This window comes from Chenopodium album, chromosome 18, assembly GCF_948465745.1.
Source record: "Chenopodium album chromosome 18, dcCheAlbu1.1, whole genome shotgun sequence".
NCBI classification, from domain to species: domain Eukaryota; kingdom Viridiplantae; phylum Streptophyta; class Magnoliopsida; order Caryophyllales; family Amaranthaceae; genus Chenopodium; species Chenopodium album.
Window position 1 is genome coordinate 13,701,062 of NC_137851.1, and position 12,608 is coordinate 13,713,669.

Here is a 12,608-nt window from a genome sequence, read left to right on the forward strand (position 1 = left end):
ATTAGATCACTATTAATAATTGTTTAATTTTATCTAATAGATTAGTTTTGTATCCCATGCGATTTCGGGTTGTTTATTGAATTTTAAGATACGGGGAGCCTACGCGCTCGTGGTGCGCGACATAATAAGTTTGTCTAGTGAAGTTGTAATAGTTTGCATTGTCCTAACATTCAAAACTTATTGGGAAGGCTTTTGAACGCAGACTAAAAATAAATCGTTGACAATCATATCCTGAGAAGATAAATGTCGTTATTTGTTATTTAGGTGATATACTATAAGCGGGGGTGAATTGTAGTATGTTCTTAGTGCCTACTTTTCGCGGAATATAAAACTGATTGCTGTTAGGAACTTAGACAATGCAAAGCGGATTTTACGAGGAAACCATCCAGGGCCTAACTGGAAGTAAAACATCGACCCTCCAAGGGATTTCAAGCCAAACCAATCCACTATAATAGGCCAAACACTCCAAGTTACAACCTATTACAATAAGACCTTTCTCACAAGTTCCTGACTGAACTTGCTACACGATAGGACCCTATCCTATCCAATCTATGTCCCGGACTTAGATTCTACTCAATACTCCCAGAGTACTATCCACTCGGCCTCTCACTAGAAGCTCACTCGGCTTCACCCTAGAATCTCACACTTTGCACTCATACAATTATGATAACGAGACTTCTCACGAACTCTCACACCCCAATATATAAAACACTCAAAACTCTTTTTCCTAATTACAAGATCTCAAAGAATAACTCTAAATACACATCAATGAATAAAGAGATAAAACTAATATGCTGGACACTCAAGATCTGTCTGGAACTTACTGGACGAACTGAAACCAAACCCTGACTGGAACTTTGACCCGGAGGTTTGACTTAGCTTCGTGGTGAAGAATTAAACTATTAAGCACAATTACTACACTTTGTCAACCTCGACTTTGAGTGAATACATATGAGCATATTTATAGTACACCCAAATCATTCTTTTCGTAAAAGATAAGTTTTATCAAAAGATATGTTTAAAAGATATTTTCCAAAAATAAGTTTTCCAAAAATATATCTTTTTGTTAAGAATATATTCTGTCAATAATAATAAGATATATTTACTATAAAATCAGATTTTATTTCAAACTTATACTTTTCAAATATAGTAGCTTATCTTTTTCAAAAGATATACTTATCATAAAATCAGATTTTATTCCAAACTTATATTTTCCAAATATACTAGCTTATCTTTTTCAAAGATATACTTATCATAAAAAAAAATAATTTATTCTAAACTTATTTTTGCTTAAAATACTTTCCAAAAATAACTTATCTTTTTCCAAAAGAGATTTATTAGAAAATAAGTATCTTTATTCTGTAAAACCAAAACCCTAAAAAATATGCACGTATTAGGTAAATATATATATCATTAAAACCGACCTTTAAAGACGTGCAGACTTAGGTTCCGATTAGGTTTTGGAACTCTGACAGTCTCTGAGTTCCTGACAAGTCAATAACTCTAATTTCATTGACTGTATGGAGTTCAACCTTGGTTTTATAGACTTGTTCCAGACTGACTTTTATGTCCAACATACTTACATGAATCCTAGAGCGATATACTTCGATTTCTCCGTCTTCATGTTGTTTATGTGAAACTCTTGTTCTGGAATCTTGTATTATTGACGTATTCTAGATCTCGGGGGAATATTCCACATTTGGAACCGCAATCCAAGTTCCTAACTGGAACTTGCTGTCACTATTGTTTATTCCTTATTAGAACTCGCAGACCAGGTTCCTTTCTAGAACTTGTTGTCATCTTCGCAGTCCAAGCTTCACTCTTTAGCTTGCTGTCATGCTTCTGTTAGAAATCTCCTTGTGTGTACCTGTTAGGGAACATGCTCTGGCTCTCGTGGCAAAGCCTACCAAAAGTTCCTTCTGCATCTCGTTGGAGAATATCTTCAGGTTCCTTCATGGTTTAATTCTCGTGGGAGAACCTGCTTTAGTTTCATTCATTCTCTCATGTTTCTCTTGAAGTCATCAAAGTTCCAACCCATTGACTTCACCTAAGTCAGTTCCTGTCTTCACATAGACACTTAAGAGAACATTAGATTGAAGTTTGTTTCTCATAAACAAACTTCAAGTGAGAGAACTAATTAAACTTATAGCAACATAAATACTCCTACACATATACAACTCATGTATGCATAGAGTACTTACCTCATGAAGCTAACATATGCAAACACCTATTTACATATATAGTTACCTTCATGGTTCCTTTGTCATCAACCATAACACTCATCATTGTTCTTGTTCCTCTATTGCTTATCCTATATTGCTCAAGTTCCTTATATATACTTGTCAATACTCTGGTTCCTTGTATCTTGTTTTAAGCATACTTGTTCTTTCTATGCACAACTTAACAAACACGTTAGATAGATAATCATTATTAATTTACAATCATCAAAACCTAATTACTCAACATTATTTCATTTTGAATGAATTTGTAAGCTTTTTGTAGTTACAACATGGCTTTTTTTTTTGAATTATAATGTACATTTTCCATCACTTTTAGTTGCAATATTTGTAAATTTACTTACACTATTCACATTTTTATAATCACTAGTGGAAAAAATGTCATTTGTAACACCCTATTTGTAATGGGCAATAATTTTCTAGTTATAATAAACCTATTTGTAACGGGCAAAATAATAGTTCATTACATTAAAGCAACGTAGTAGTAAGGAAAATATTATTCGTAACGGGCAAAATGATGCCCGTTACAAAAATTGCATTATTTGTAACGGGCAGTATTTTGTCCGATACGAATTATTTGTTGTTTGTAACGGACAGTAGTTGCCCGATACAAATAAATAAGTTAAATGTTACTGTATATTAAAACCCTAAAATGAACTCAGCCGTCACTCACTTTCTCTTTCACTCACCCCCTCTCTTTCTCTCTCCTCTCTAGAACTCACTCTCTTTCACTCGGAAATTATTCTCTTTCACTCTCTTTACCTCCATATTCTAGTTCTCTCCTCCCTCCATTATTGTTGAACCTCCATTCATTCTCCTCACTTCACTCCTGCTTCTTGTGTACAATTTTAATGAAGAAGGTGATACGACGGAGGTTTTGATGTTTTCACTATCATTGCTCCAAAAACTCCCAAGGTAATTTGATCTTTTCTTTTGATTATGCGGTTTTTTTAAAAGAAATTTGGTGAGTTTTTTCTAGATCTGTAACAATTAGATTCGAATTGGTAGAATTTTAGGGTTTTATAATTAGATTTTAATCTGATTTTTATTTGAATGATTTTTGTTAGTTTATTGCATTTTTTTGGTTCAGATCTATTGTTTTATGTTTGTTTGTAGTGGGTTCTTTCAACCTTATTCTCGCTTGATTTTCTTTTGATTTGATGGCATTTATTCTGATTTTGGATCTTTCTTTGCTAGTTTGCGTTTTTTTGGTTCAAATCAATCGGTTTTATATATTAAATTATAATCAATTAGTCTCGTTTCTTGGATTGAAATGACTTTTTTTAGCATGATTCCTGTACGATATTTGGATTGAAGCTACTATCAATAAATTTTAAATGATTTGATTACAAAAAACATGATATACTAGCATATCTTTGACCCATAGACTCAGATCTTGTATGTTATAAGTTTTAAATTATGGCCTTGTTTGACAATTGGCTGTTGGCTGCTGCCTGTTTAACTTGCTTGTTTGACTGGCTGTTAGTATTGGCTGTTTGACCATTTATTGTATGTAAATATGTTTGGTAAAATTAGTTGTTAGCTGTAACTATGCAAAATGACCTTAAAGGACATTATTATGTGTTCTTATTCATTTATTATTGGTATTCTTAATTACAAATTACTAGTTACTAATTTTTAATTATTAATACTAATACAAAATACTAACTACTAACTATTAATTATTAATTATTACTAACTACTAGTTATTAAGTACAAAAAACTAATTATTAATTATATAATACTAATTACTAATTGTTAATTACTAACTATTAATTACTAGGTACTAATAATTACTAATTATTAATGTAACTATTAATTATTAAGTACTAATTATAATTAATTATTAAATATAAAATACTAATTGATTATTGATTATTGATTATTGATTATTAATTATTAACTATTGATTATTAATTATTCATTATAAATTATAAATTATTGACTACTAATTATTAATTATTAATTATTAATTATTGACTACTAATTATTAATTATTAACTACTAATTATTAATTATTAATTATTAATTATTAATTATTGACTACTAATTATTAATTATTAACTACTAATTATTAATTATTAATTATTAATTATTAATTATTGACTACTAACTATTAATTACTAACTACTAATTATTAATAACTAACTACTAATTATTAATCATTAATCATTAATTATTAATTATTATTTACTTATTACTACTGGTAATTACTAATTAACAATTAATAGTTACTAATCACTACTCATTAATTAATAATTAATAGTTACTAATTACTAATTATTAATTAATAATTAATAGTTACTAATCACTAATTACCAATTAATACTCCGTAATTAATAGTTACTAATCTTCAATCACTAATCACTAATTATTAATTATTAATCAAGGATAAAAAAGTAATTTGTTTAATGAAAAGCCAAAAGCCAAAACCAAAAAGCTAGTAAGACCAGCTTTTTGTTTTTGGCGGAAAAGCTGGCCTTTTAGCTAGCTAAAAAGCCATTTACCAAACATGTATTTTAGCTGTTTGACCAAAAGAAAAAGCCAAAAGCCAAAAATCAATCAAAAAGCCAGCCAAAAACCATTTACCAAACAAGGCCTATATAATTATTTTTATTTTTCATAATTCATATTCAATTCGTCCTATATCTCTAAGTTATGCAACTATAGAGCATGATTTATCAAGATCTTATATATATCTAACTTGGGGTTCGGGTTTGATGTGCAAGGGAGTGAATATGGGATAAGGCAGTGAATCTGGGTATCATGGAGATGCAAGTTTGGGTATGGTGATGAGTAAACCGAGAGTATGGCAAGATATGCTACTCAGATCTTCTCCGGCGGCTTCAACAGTTCAACACGGTTGGTAGTGCTGTAGAGTCATTTATTCCTCCAGTTCCTCATCTGCCCCCCTGTTGCTGAAATCACTCCCAAATCAAACAACAACAGCGAACAACCCCAACAACAGGAACAACCCCAGAAAGAACAACAATCTGCTATTGTTGCTGTTGCTGAAACAATTTCAAATTATGAGCAAACAAGAGAGCAATGGATTAAAGAAAACCGTGAACGTTTACAGAAACTTGGCATTGTCGATCTCTCTCTTCAACTTAAGTCCATTGTTGCTACTAAACGAACACCAAGAAGAACTCAGTTTGACCAAAATACCCCTCTCAAGTCTTCGGCTTCGGGTCCCACTAAACGTCGCCGTTCATCCAGGTCTCTTGCCTTCTTCATTCTATCTGATTTTGCTTTGATTCCACAATTAATTTTCTGGGATTTTTTTTTTTGGTATTTTATTAGTGGGGTTTTGAGATTTGATCAGATGGTGTTGAAGATTTAAAGTAGGATTTTTAGTAGACATTATAATTTTGAGAATTTGATGTGGGTTGTGACAATTTTAAGAAATTGTTCAGGTTGATTAATTCGGTTTTATAGATTTAATTTCTTAACAATTTTGGATAAAATTGGTCTTTGAATTGATATAACTATGGGAGTTGATTGATATATTATGCAAGGTAGAAAACCCAATTTGTTTGCCGGATTATTCAAAATTTGAGCTTTTTTTCTAATTGATGGCCATCAATTTCTCTCTCTTATCCTCACTTAATCTCCTCCCATCTCTCCATCTATCATATCCTCCTCACTTAATCTAAATGTAGGTTTTAATGTTATGTTTTAATGTTTAAAACTTTTGACTGAAGTGTATTATTGATCTAAATGCAGGTTTTTATTCCTCTAAGAAATGTCAAGCAAGCCAGCCAAAGTGAGAATGTAAAGAAGATGCCGAAAAAGTACCTACAAGTCACAGCAATTTAGAAAAGTGGTGGAAAATCATTTAAATCTAATCTTAGTCATAGCAATTAGCAAGTGCAGGGCTTGTTTTTAATTTCTTTAATTGATAAAATCATTTTAATTTATGGCTTTTGCTAATTGTATTTGAAGTGTATACTTGCATAAGTTATTATTTAATATTATTTATTTTTTGTAATTGATAAAATCATTAAGCTATCCACTATCCAGCATATATCATTAAGCTATCCACTATCCAGCATATGCTGGATTTTTTTTTTTTTTTTTTAATTGTGACAACACTATTTGTAACGGGCAGATATTATGTCTGTTACTATTAACCCGTTTTCTGTAACTGGCAAAACATGTGTCCGTTACAAATAACAGGGTTATTTGTAACGGGCACTTGTTTTATTTGTAACGGACATTGCCCGTTACAAATAATATAGCCTATCCGTAAAGGCCGCTGCCTGTTACATATAGGTTGTTTTTGCCCGTTACGGATAACTATTTTTCCACTAGTGAATGGACTTTTATTTTTATTGATTTTTTGTTGGGCAAAATAGTCAAATAGGATTTAATTAAATTCATCTCGATTTATATATTTTTTAATTATCTAATTTTTTAGATTTTTATGTATCTATAATTAGAAATATGAATGATTTAAATTATGCATTGGCAAGTGTGAGTTAAAATGTTACAACTTGAAATAAACGAAGAAAATTTCAAAAGAAAATTATCTAATTAGGTGATGAGGTAAGCTCAGAGGGTGTGGTCTTTTTAAAGGAAATTGTAACAAAGTGGGTTATGTCCAGCCTATTCCCCCACCCCTTGAGGAGGATTATTATCAGGTTCAACAATTTTGCCTTCTAACATCTATTTCAACCATCTCCTCCTCTTCCTCTTCTTCTTCACGTGGTTTAACTTCCACTATAAACAAACACAAAAGCATAAATTAACAACAATAAATAAGCTAACATTTCTTCTTAACAAACTGAACAAATTTATCCTTACTCCAGGTATAAGTTGAAAAGGATAATCTTCATGTATAATTAAACATTTTTGTCCAAATAATGTATACTCCTCTACAAAAACAAAGTATAAAGTGGAAAAAACATTTACGGAAATTAGGCAATAAACTAAATAGAGAGATGAATTTTTTGACATATTATCTAAAATACAACTCAATTAGACATTAATTATACAACTTTTAATGCATGATAAAAAAAAATAAAAAAAAAAAATCAAAAGCCCCTCCTTTGTGATACTATCATTAATAGGGTTAAAGTTAATATAAATGGGCATATGAAAAGAATCAAGTACATAAAGCATAAAGTTAACCACAAATGGGCTATAGTATGAGTAAATAAACATTTTTAAGGGTAAAAAAAGTCATCACACTATTCATAAGAGTTTTTTTTGAACTTTTTATAAGGTATGGATTTTTCAATATAAAAAAAAAAATTAGCAAAGTAAGCTTGAAATATTAGATATTTCTATAAAATAGCTAAAATAAATAAAGTACAAAATCTAAAAAACCAACAATCTAATATCATATACTTACTTCCGTTTTTTTAAGTTGACACGTATTTCTTTTTCAGAAGTTTATTTTTAGTTGACACATTTCCTTTTTAGGTACATTTTGTATCTTTCTTTTTTAGTATACCCCACTTGCTTTATCATTTTATCTCACTCTCTCTCCTCTCCTTAATATGCGTGTCTAAATTGAACGTGTCAACTAAATAGAAACGGAGGAAGTATCGTATTATATCATATCACTAATATATAAAGCCAGTCTCGCAGCCAAGCCACGAGACAATGACACTGGTCATTTTAGTTTTTTGCCAAATGTCGGCCACATAAGCGACAACTATACATAAACATGCCACATAAGCGACAACTATACATAGACTTTTAATCTTTTTAGAGTTTTAAATTCCTCTTTTTAAATGATAGAATATATTTAGATAAAATATTGATATCTATCTTGAATATCTAATTAACATAACAATAAATTTTAGTGCTATCGATACACCACATAATTATAATTATATGAGTATCCAATTAATAATAAAATTTTACTCATATCCGAATACACCACATAATTATACTATAAATAAGGTCAAGTATCATTAATGTTTTGGTCTACCATCAAAGCTTTATCAATGAAATATTCTTTATATTGAGTTTTAATATTTTTTTGTGTACAATTATGATTTTGTTTTTGATTTCATTAATTTTGTTTATGCCTTGACTCCTTAATGTATTTAACCGCGGCTTATTCGTATATTGTACTTATAGATTAAATAGTGTACGTTACGTAAATAGATAGTGTATTTTTGTGTACATGTCCTTTCCTTTTACAGGTATCCAAGTACTTCTCAATTCATATCCAATTTCTTAAGATAATTCGATACTAATAGCATAGATGTGATACCAAAAAAAAAAAATGAAATGCATTAACACGAAAATATAATATTAGGCATAGAGTTGGGCATGGGCTGTGCTAGCCGCTGGCCGGCATGGGCCCGGCACGAGATTGGCCTGGCATGATACGAGCCCGCCACGGCACGGTGACCAAGGAGTGGGCCGTGCCGTGAACACGATTTTGAAAAATCCGGCATGAGCACGACACGAACCCGCGGGCGGCACGGTGGCCCACCAGGCATGGTCCGACACCACCATAAAAATAACATAAATAATAATAAAGAACTATAATAATAAAAATAAGAATAATAAAAAGAACAATAGTAATATAATAATAAAAAAACATAAATACAAATTAATAAAATTATTTAAATTGTATATCCATTTTAAAAGTTGTCCAAAAAATATATTGATTTTTTTTTTGAAAAAAATATTATGGGCGGCCTAGTGCCCGGCATGGCACGCCAGACACGTGGGTCGTTCCGTGGGCTGGGGTGTGCCAAATGGTGGTCCAGCACGACACGACACGAGCCACTGCCAGGCACGGTAAGGCACGGCCCACGGCAGCCCAACAGCCAGTACGACCCGATGCCCACCTTTAATTATGCATCTCTTTATAAAAATCATATTTACCCTGTCAATCCTAAAATTATATACCCTGCCTTAGCTCTTCAACGTTTTTGATTTCGATATAATCTAGAGTAGATAATTATTTTCATCCTAATCATATTACTATTGTTTTTTCCGGCTTATTTGAAGAAGAATAAATGCAAAGGTACTACTTATTTTTTGTACTACAATTAGTTTCTATTTTGCTTTTTTGTTTTTTTAAATGTTAACTCAAATTTCTCAAAAACTTCTGTAAAAAACAACAAAAAAAAAAAAACAATCGCAAAAATTATCCGGAATTAAGTAATTTATAATATTCTAACCTAACAATTCAGAGGCATAAAACATCACATGAATCGAGTAGGTCAAGCTAATAGTGCCAAAAGTCCAAATGTGACATTAAAATAATAGAGGCAGACAGGCAATAGTAATTTATTTAAAAGTAACAGAAGTTAAAAATAATTTTCTTCAAAAAAAAAAATTAAAAAAAATAATAATAAACGAAAATCTAAGGCAATGCCCGAGGTATATACTAGTAACTAATAAATAAAGATAAGTTTTTAGCCAGACCACAAGACAGCGACACTTGGCATTCCAATTTTTCACCAAGTGTCGCACCACGTAGACATTAGTACTTCCTCTGTCCCCTCCTTCCCATAATGCTTGACATAGTTATTTGAAACAAAATTGATCTAACCATAAAATCATTGTCTATATCTGTTGAAAAGGAAATAATGATATGTTCCAAGACTAGAAAGCCGATTATAGACGACTTTAAGGGATTTGCATTTATAGACGACTTTAAATTCTAGCAATTTATATAAAAATTAGCTTTTTGGCCTATTCAATGCACGGGTTGTTACTTAGGTTAGTTTTCATTTGTAGGTATACTTTTATACGAAGTAATTGTTTCATTTCTAATACTTAAAAGAAAAAAAGAGTGAGGGTGAATCTGTGAAAGAAGAAGAAGGAATTTAGTTAGATATATATACATGAAGATTGTGGGATATGAAATGACATATTAGTTTAAATTATATTTAACGTTTAGGAGATGAAAAGGCAATTTTTTATTATTATTCATATGTGTATATAATGTGTACTAATTAATTGAAATTTATTTTATTATGGTGGAAATAAAACACTTCATTTTATTAAGGGAGGTGACATGTGGCCGTAGACACTAAAATTGTCTCCCCAAAACCAAACCCAATGATGAACAAGCTTTCACTGTCATTATTGGTCGGGTTGAGTATTTAATCTATGGAGTGCTTAAATCCATATTCAATCCAATACATCTCATAAACCAACCCAATTCTTAGCCCATTTCCCAAACCATAACTTATTTTTCTCTTTTCGTGTCCACATAAAAAACAAGCTAAACTGATTTTGTAGCCCTATAATTTTGATCCAAATATTATTTGGTTGTATAGGCCTTGATATAAGCTTTTCAACGGTATATCATAAGCCCAATTCCGATTTAAAATGAAGAAGATATGAGAAAAACACTAAAACCCAGCCCAAAGCCGATACCCTTGCACTAAAACGGCCATATCGTAAAATATAAAAAATATTTTGATCTGATTTTAATTGTGTTAGAAATTAGACTTGATAAGCTTTCCAACAATATAGTATATGCCTTATTCCGAGTTATAGATCAAAAGTTATCATAGTTTTAAAAACGCGTAAATACTTGAATTTACCGCGCCACGGTAAAAATACCCTATTCTCTCGTCATAAATCCCTTAAGCACTCCCCGAAACACCCGAAGTTCTATACTTAAAACAAGGCATGAAAGGTAGAACCGACTGAGGGTTTGGCCCCAAATCAACTCTACCTTTATTTAATTTGATTTCAATTTGATTTTATAATTTTATTAAAGTTACTAACAATTTATTCATGATGTAGCAATTTAAAGAAACGCGGAACGTGAGTAATTTATTCACTTAATTACTCTTTTTATTATTCTTGTTGCTAGTATCATGATTAGGTTTATTATGATTTGATTTGACTAACATTGTTATGGTTAAATTGCTTCCAATGTTAATGTTAATTTTATTATATTTTATGATCACCATATTGCATGTTAAATTAAATGGAATATGTAATTGAATATAACGCCTAATAAGATAATTAGGACGACCGATTTAAGTTCCTTTTTAATCTTGTTATTAATTAAAGCTAGTGATCACAATATTTTAGAATTGTGTGTTGCATTAACATTCAACCAATTTAGCCTAATATTAGTTTGGAGTAAATTGAATCTTTGTTTGTATGCCTTTGAGATTGCAGGAAATACGTTTCACAATAAGAATCGAGTAGAGGCCAATACGGGTGAATGTGATGACTCACTTCGTATCATCATCCCCGATCCTCTTTTCGTGGTTCTAAACCATATGGAGTTAGTAATCTCATGGATTATGATGGGGTGTAACCTTCACGGGTCAATCGTTGTTGCTTATCGTTGTCCCTTAAATCGTGGTTGCCTTAAAAACTTGTTGGCGGCTCCCTACTTTCCTTGTCCCTAATCGTATTTGTCAATTTCCACTTCCTATGAGTGCTAAGTATATTCACAAGATGTTTAAGGTAGGCGCGCTTTGAATGACGCCTTCAATGGCATATGGGTTAATGAGTGACTTGTGATGCCATGTGTCATATGAAAAATTTGTGGTTTGTGTTTTTAAATACTAAGTATAGATATAGATATAGATAGATCGACTAGTGTGTGTCCCAGGTGATGCCCCGGATTGCTAGTTTGTATTTCTGTAATGTGATAATTATATTCAACTGTTTGTATAGCTAGTGTGTCATCTGAGTGTTGCCTCGGATATTACGGTTTTTTTTTTTTAATCTCTGATGTGTTTATTTTCTAATCTTGTGAAGAATAAATAAATTAAACAACCTCTAATTTAAAAGGAGTATATAATGTTAATTATTTGAATTTTAAAACGCTAATAAAAGTTGGTTGAGATGATAAGTGAATAAGTGTATAACGTTTATTTGTTAGAGGTTGCGGGTACAAGATTGACAAGTATGAATTCCAGGTGTATTTGATAAACTCAATACAACTCTCGAAGATCGAAGAAAACTTACAATTAAACTATAAGATAGCGTAGGTAGGTGAGCCTCCAAGCAATACGGATACGATTCGGCTTATACAGTCATGTCCACTTCAACCACATTTCAGAAACTGCATCCTTGTACAGTGGTACAACATTTTACTTCGACTACAGAAAAACAACAAAAAAAAAAACTTTCGAAGAAAGTCTATGAAAATAGATATAAATCAAATAATTCTTTATCAGTAGTGCATATGCTCAAAAACTACTCATATTAGGTTGTGGAAAAACATTGTGTTCGTGTACTCGAATTATAAATGATTTATGGATCACGTTGAAAGCAACAATCAATACTAAACAGCATTATGATGAAATTTAAGTATGAATATGAGTAGTCAAAGCGATGATTTAACTTAATATGAGTAGTTAAAACGATGATTTAACTTGAAAATAGGTCAAAAAGGAGAAAACAAATAAGATATACCAT

At 31.0% G+C, this 12,608-nt stretch overlaps 1 long non-coding RNA gene across 1 annotated transcript; it reads left to right on the forward strand.

The window, feature by feature from the left end:
* The first annotated feature begins 2,911 nt into the window (after positions 1-2,911).
* LOC145593144 (uncharacterized) lies at positions 2,912-6,289 on the forward strand. The gene is made up of 3 exons (XR_014102559.1): positions 2,912-3,152; positions 4,967-5,456; positions 5,964-6,289. It is a non-coding gene; the product is annotated as an uncharacterized LOC145593144 (long non-coding RNA).
* The last annotated feature ends 6,319 nt before the right edge of the window (positions 6,290-12,608 follow it).